This window comes from Hemicordylus capensis, chromosome 5 (assembly GCF_027244095.1).
Source record: "Hemicordylus capensis ecotype Gifberg chromosome 5, rHemCap1.1.pri, whole genome shotgun sequence".
Lineage (NCBI taxonomy): Eukaryota > Metazoa > Chordata > Lepidosauria > Squamata > Cordylidae > Hemicordylus > Hemicordylus capensis.
This window is the reverse complement of record NC_069661.1, coordinates 4,319,408-4,327,000: the sequence shown is the minus strand read 5'-3', so window position 1 is coordinate 4,327,000 and position 7,593 is coordinate 4,319,408. Positions and strand designations below refer to the sequence as shown.

Genomic DNA, 7,593 nt, shown 5'->3' with positions numbered 1-7,593 from the left:
GAGATTTTTGTGTTGTCTCTTCTGCTTAAGGAGGTCCTGCACAGATTAAGGTCCTGTATTAGCTTTGTAGGCATTGTAGCTGGAGATTAGAAAAAAATTTTTTTTTTGCTTCAATGCATTCGGAGTCAAACTATGATTGGAGCAGTGCAGGTGCTGTTTGAAGCAAGGAGTGTTTTCGTGAGTTAGGTGCTTTTGTAATTCCTGCACTAGGTAGCTGTAGTTCTCTGGGATTTGAATTGGAGGGGTGTGAAAGGGGTGTGAGGGGTGGAGCAGGGAAAGGTGAATGCCTCTCTGAGGTGAGTTGTTCTGTAATTGCTTTGTCCAGTTGGGGGGACCATCTGATGTGGCAGGCACTTCCCGCTGGTAGAATTTGTGGTTGGTATAAAGCCTCTGCATGGGGCTGCTGAACAAAGGGTTTTAGGTGTAGGGAGACTGGGAAGTGGTCACTGTCAAACTGGGGGATGATTTCAAAGTGGTCTGTAGATTGGAGCCGTTCCCCAGAGACTATTACGTAATCAGTAACACTCATTTTGTTCCTGGCCCAGAAGATAAATTTGGCAAGCAGGTCATTTTTGAAGGAGCCATTTAGTATGTAGGGGTTGAGTCTATTGGCCATTTGAGCCAGGCAGAGTCCTGCATAGTTTGGCTTCCTGTCCTTTGAGTGGCATGTGAAGGGGAGTATATCTATGTCTGGCTTTTGGGAGGAGGAATTCTCCAAAGTGATCTTTCTGCTCTCTCGCTGTGAATTACAGGCACGGGCGTTGCCTCAGAGTTGGGGAAGGAAGGAAGTTTATTCACCCCCTCCTTCACCTACCAGTGGGAGCCAAAAGCCTGAGCTCCTGTCCGGGAGACTGTCAGGCCCACAAACGCCATTCCGACGGATCTGCTCAACTTCGGAAGCCTCTGCCTTAAATAAATCCCTGCATCTCAGACACTCCTCCCCGCTTTTGGCCGGCTCCGTCTTCCCTGGCCAGGCCCGTGTCCTGGACACCCAACCCCTGGCCTCCAAAGGGGGCTTACTCCCCAACTCCACCCCCTGCCTTATCATTCCTCCAGCTGCTTGCAGCTGTGGAGCTGCTATCCTGGCTATTCCCTCTCCACCAATCTGCTGCCTCTTGGGTGACGCCTGCCCATCCCCCAGTAGATGTTGCACGTCTCTTTGAATCCTCTCTGGCTTCTGAGAGGTAGTTGCCGGGGCTGTCCTGGCGCCTGGAGCCCCCGGATTTTCTCGGCACTCTACCGACTGGCTGGGCACACCTCCCTGTCTCAGGGAGGAGGGGAGGAAACCCCGGCAACCTACTTCCAGGTTAGGCAGGTAGCACTGATAGCATGCATGTAGAGTATTATCGTCAGGGCCTAGTCTGGCGTTGAGATGGCCACCTACTACTGTATATGGATTGTGGAAGGTAGAGAGAAGGTCAGTTAAGTAGCTTTCCAGATCAGACCACAATTTCCTGACCTGGGATTTATGCCTTGGCAGAGGTAGGTAGATGTTGATTACTAGCAAGGTACAGTGTCTGAAGTGGATTGTTCCAGCCATAGTGTGTTGCTTAAATGAGGGGAGCCTTACTGACATTGCACAGAGCAGTAGAGATTAATACTCTCAGACCACCTTTAGGTCTGCCCCTTCCCACACTGGTTTCTGCTCCCAATGAGTATGAGCTGAAGCCATTGAGCATGAGGTCCTCGGATGTCCAGGTTTCCTGCACCATTATGACATCATATCTGGAGATGACGTCTATAAAGGAGACATCCCTGCAACTAGAGTGCCAACCTGCTACATTCCAGGTCAGGAGGGAGACCTTATGCTGGTCTTTTGAGCTTCAGTCTGTGGTTATATTAGCAGGGATCTGTGTAGAGGTTCCCAGTGGGGTGTCTTGAAGAGTGGTAGGTTGAATGCACAGAGCTACAGAGTCGGAGTGAGAAGTCAGAGAAGTCAGAGGGAGATTTCTGGTGCAGTCGGCTCCAATGATTCTTCAAAGGGTGCAATGGCCAGCTGCTGCCCTTGTGGTTCTGACAAAACTTCCAGGGGTGTGTTGGACAGCTGAACCTCTTGTGGCAATGATGGTGGGCATGTAGATGACTCCATAGGGCCCCCTGGGGATGCATGTGGTGACTGGAGCTCTTGAGTTTGGATGGGTGATGTAGGGGTCCCTACCTTTGGAGTAGATGTATCTGTATCTTGAGGCAGTGAAGCAGATGTTGGGCATCTCTCCCCATTTCTCAGATCCTCAGGGCTCGCATGAGGCAACTGTGGCTCTTGAGGTGTTCCTTCCTTTGGGCACCCTTTCTTTTGGAGATGCTGTCTCCACATGGTCTGCCTGGGGCTCTTCAGCATCAAGCTGAAGTATGCATGGAAGGATTGTAAGCTGAAGCTGGGCAAGGTCAGAGATAGCCCCATGCCTCAAGATGGCTAGCACTGGAGGAGGGGCCTCAATAATGTCCATTTCGCTGTCATTGAGTCAAAGTTGGAGGCAGAATTAAAGTCAGAGTAGTGGACTGACAGTTTCCTCCTTGATCTGGGCAGGGACTTTGTGCTTGGGTTGGTTAAGGCAGTTGTGCTATTAAGTCTATGTGGCTGGAGAGGATGAGTTTCCTTTGCGTTATATCAGTGTCTATGAGTTCAGAGTCTGAGCAGGAGGAGAGTGTTGTCAGATGGCTGCGTTTGGGCTTGAACAACCATGAGCAGCTTTTTCAGTTCTGCATGACCCAAGTCTATGGATTTATGACTTTTACTCTCTCCGGGCCGTAAAGGGTTAGTGTGCCGAGTCTGGTTGGGTGCAGCAGAGATGTTTGCAGGTTGTTTACTGAAGCCCAACCTCGTTCCCCTGGAGATATTATCATCAAGGTCATTTGCAGAAGGCACAGCTTTGCTTCTAAATTTCCCTGCAAGTAGTGGTTTTATTGCACAGTCTTTGAACACTCTTAGTTCTCATGTTGTAATTATGAGAGAGATGCACCCCACCCCATCAAAATGAGTTAGATGGAAGGGTGGAGTGATTAAAGGTAAGCAAAATTATCTTCATCTCTGGACAACTGGGTAAAAATTGGATTGAGTCCAGGTCTACATATCTTGGTTGGCAGTTGAAAAGCAGACGGGGAATTTCTTATGGCATTGCGAAATGACCATCTCAGTCCCTACATGGGTGTAATTTGAAGCAATACCTGAGAAGCCAGATTTTAAGGCAGGAGCCCATGCTTTGTGCTGCTAGCTTGTTGCCATCTTGGCCACCATCACTGCTGATATTGACTTATTGGGGATCAGTTGAATGAGCTGACGGATGCTTCAGGTCTTACAGCCAGTAAGACTCAGTGAAGGTTGGATAGGCCATGACAGCTGAACTCTTATCTCTTCAAAGCAATCCAGCACAGCAAAGCCCCAGCACGGATCCCAGCAGCCTCGAAATAAATATGGGAAAATGTGAGAGAGAGGAAGAGGCGATGAAGAGGAAGAGCAAAACTGACCTGGTGGTGATGGAGGTAAGAGGGGGTGGATAGGAGGCCAGATTTCATTTCTAGAGAAGCCAGGTGCTGGGCTGAAGAACTGCCTTGGATCCTGAATGCAAAAGCTGTGGCTAGAAATCAACACACCACTTTCCATTTCACAGGTCAGAATGGGGAATGGTAATGCTCATTGCCTGTCGCCCTGTGCCACTGGTCTGCTTTGCAGGAGGCTCTTGTTTGCCTGCTCTACATTAAACCAGCAGTTCTCAGACATGGCTCCCCAGATGTTGTTAAACTACAACTCCCATCTCCGTGAAGGCCATTGTAGCTGGAGATGATGGGAGTTGTGGTAGGACAGCATCTGGGGGCCTAGGCTTGAGAACCCCTGCATTAAACTGACCACAGCAGTAGACTTCGTATAAGCAAGCTAAATGGCTGTTTAATCTCACAAAGGATCTGGTACTTGTAATTTGAATACATTCTTGCAACCTTTACAGTCTGGATAGGCTGTTCTGATGCGAGGATAATTGAAGAGAAGCAGTTGATTGGCAATCTGCATTAATGTGCATGCATTGACTCACATGTGCAGTAGAGGCAAGAAAATGTATTCACCCTCAGAGATTTAACTTCCAGAGCCCCTGAGGAGGGAGCCCAAGGAACTCAAATGCATGAGTGTGGATGCTAACAAAATATTTGAAAGGTTCCCCTAAGATAACTCACACACATATATTGGAGAAATAAGTGAGAGAGGAAAACCAGAAGGAAGAGAAAAAGGCAGGGGAGTGCTCCTTTGGTAAGTGGTATGTAGTGATAAGTGTGTGTCGGGATAGGTGGCTTGTTTCAGGAAGTTCAGATGAGATGCTGAGTTGTGCTCTTGCTGAGGCATTGCTTCGATCTGCTTTGATCTTCCATATTTCACCCATGAGCTGGGCCCACAAGTTCTGTCCCTTGGTACCATCTTGGGGGATGGATGCTCACAGTGATGCTTGGCAACGTCTTCCTGCTATTGATGGAAAATAGGTGAGAGCATCGTTGCACTTTCTTCTGTATTATCATCCCTTCTTTATCTGTATCCCCGAACAATTAGGGGTCATTTACACTAATTGTGAATGAGGGGTCATTCACTAATTGTGAAATTTCAATAAAACTGTGGCCCTTTCTTCACAGAGGAGAGGGATGGGGTAACCATGAACCAATTGTTGTCCTCTCTCCAAGGAGTAATCTTTGGAGGACATTCCTGCAAATGGTCATTTCCATTCCTCTGACAACATTGATCCAATTTTATAGTAGTTAATAAGGCTGTTCTCACAAGCAGCATAGTCCAGGCTAGGCTGCTCGTGTGGAGCGCTGAGATCCATGTGGATCCCAGCACTCCCGCCCAACCTAACCACTCCTTAGCCCAGCTCTTAGCCAAGGTTAAAGGTGTGAGCGTGCCCTTAACCCGGCTACTAGCAGCGTGTGTTCCCTCGACCTGCACACATCTAGAGGATACACAGCCTTGGGCACCTAGAGCACCTGTCAGATGGAGGAACCCCCCAAGGCAGAGCGATTGTGGTGCAGTGCCTTGTGGGATATCCGGAGGCCAGGAAAACGAGGCCTGGCCTCTGTTGATCTGCGCTGCTACCAGTAGTGCAGACCGTGGGTGCGTGTCTCACGTGCTGAAGACACAATTATCGATCGTCTGGGAGAAGGTGGGTCGAACCCTGTCTCTCCTGGCATCTGCCCTCCTCGCCTTGGTATTGGTCACGAGAATGACCTCACTGTGTTTTAAAAACGGTTAAAAGTGTTAAAAACACCATTGTAAATTGGGCCAACTCTAGGGGTGTAGACCAGCGGTTCTCAACCTGTGGTCCTCCAGATGTTGCTGAATGACAATTCCCATCACCCCCAGCCACAATAGGGTGGGGATGATGGGAGTTGTATCTCATCAACATCTGGAGGACCGCAGGTTGGGAACCGCTGGTGGTGTAGACCGTGTCAAAAATCACAATGAGCATTCGTGTCCCCCCCCACAGAAGGTACTGATCACCCCAGCTGACTCACGTACTAGTTCTTGCCTTGACTTCTCCTAGTTCTCACTCCAGCCTCCTCCTGTCTTTACTTCCAGGGACATTTGGAAGACTCTGAACCGCACATGGTCCCTGTGTGCCCTGGGGTGGATGCATTCAGCCAGTTTGAGCGAGTCCTGGATGTTGTGGTGTTCATGGGGGCTCTCTACTTCCTCTCTTACAGCTCCCTCTTCCTCTTCTACCTCTTTCTCCTCCTGCCCTTAGCCTTCATCTTTGAGGAGGAGAGGGTGCGCCTTTGAGGCAGGAGGAGGAAGATGTACCCTAGAGTCTGCAGCTCAATAAAGAGTGGTTTGAGTGCATCTTGTGTTACTGATGGGCATGTTGTCTAACACAAGGGATCTGAAACTGGGGTCTGCAGATGTTGTTGGACTACAACTCCCATTATTCTCAGGCTGGGGATGATGGGAGTTGTAGTCCAACAACATTTAGGGACTCATGTTTGAAAACCCCTGGTCTAATGTATTTTTGTTCCTTTTTATTAATTAATTAATTTATTAATTATTTCTCTGTGTAAACCACTTTGGAAGCTTTTGTTGAAAAGCAGTATATAAATATTTGATGTTGTTGTTATGGACATGTTAGATTCCACCTTCCTGTTATTAAAATAATGCCCAAAGTGGCTTAGTGGAAAAAACCTATTATAGCCATAGCCTATTTATTTATTTATTTATTTAACATATTTTAATACCATCCAAAACTTATGTCTCTGGGCAGTTTACAACAAAATGAAAACGGGGGGGGGGACATTAGTTAAAACAAAAACAAAAAGTTTAAAACATTACAACAATTTAAAAATTCTAAAAGAATATTTTAAAACAGCATTAAAACCATTAAAACAATATTAATTAAAAGCCTGGTTAAACAGATGCATCTTTAAAGACTTTTAAAAAGCTGTCAGAGATGGGGAGACTCTTAGTTAACTAGAGACCGCATTCCAAAGCTGCGGGGCTTTGGAATTAATAAAAAACACAACACAAATAGGATAAAAGGTGACTATGGGAAGGCATGATAGAGGTCTATAAAATTATGCATGGTGTGAAGAAAGTGGATAGCGATAATTTTTTCTCCTTCTCTTACAACCCTAGAACCAGGGTTTATCCCATGAAACTGATTGCCAGGAAATTTAGGACCAACAAAAGGAAGCACTTTTTCACAAAACACATAATTCTGTATGGAACATGGGATTCTTTGCCACTGGATATGGTGATGGCCAGTAGCTTGGATGGTTTTAAGAAGGGCTTAGACAAATTCATGGAGGACAGGCTATTAGTCTGGTGGCTATAGGCCACCTCCAGCCTCAAAGTAGGGTTGCCTAGGGTCTTTTATAGAGGACATGCTACTATTTGGGGGACAAAATGACTTTTTTTTTTGCATTAGGAGGAACAGAGACCATTTTGAGGACCTGTAGTGAATAACCTCACCTCCCTCTAAAGAGTTAACAGGAACTCACAGGAACTGTTGTCCTGACAGACAGTCTGGTGAACTCCAGGGCTCACCCAATCAGTCCGACAGGTGGGTGGGACTAGAGAGCTGTTGCTGGGACTTCTGGGAACAAGAAAGGATGTCTTTGCAGAAAGTATGGAATTAAAGGGTTTCTTTAGGAGTGGTCTAATTAATCCGATTAAGTATTTTGGATGCCTTATGGAGTCATAAAGGTCAACCAATAATTTATGAAATCATAAAGGTCAACGAATAAGCACAGCCACCTTCTGCTGGAAATTTTCACAACCAGTTGCTCCAGAGCTCAATCCTGCAGGGAAGATTCAACAGTGTTTGCCAAATGGTAATAAAGTGTATGAATCTGAAAGCTTTCACAGAAGCTCCGGATGCTGTCTTACTCATGGCCCACATGTTCATATAGGCTTCTGTGCCCCTTCCTAGTGCGATCTTACTCTCTGTACATACATCGAGCAGAGAGCTCACACAATTTTCTCAGTGCCACCTGCCAGTTCTTTAGTTTCACAAACACTAAGTGGCACCGAGGCATGTATGTTGGTGGAAATCGGCCCCAGATGGAACCGTGGGGCAGAACTTGTCTCAGAGATGCTGGCTGCTGCCAACTCATCCCAACTGGAGTTCT

The 7,593-nt window shown here is 47.0% G+C and overlaps 1 long non-coding RNA gene across 1 annotated transcript; it reads left to right on the top strand.

The window, feature by feature from the left end:
- The first annotated feature begins 1,772 nt into the window (after positions 1–1,772).
- LOC128328444 (uncharacterized) lies at positions 1,773–5,812 on the top strand. The gene is made up of 3 exons (XR_008309221.1): positions 1,773–1,887; positions 3,360–3,480; positions 5,552–5,812. It is a non-coding gene; the product is annotated as an uncharacterized LOC128328444 (long non-coding RNA).
- Positions 5,813–7,593: the final 1,781 nt, after the last annotated feature.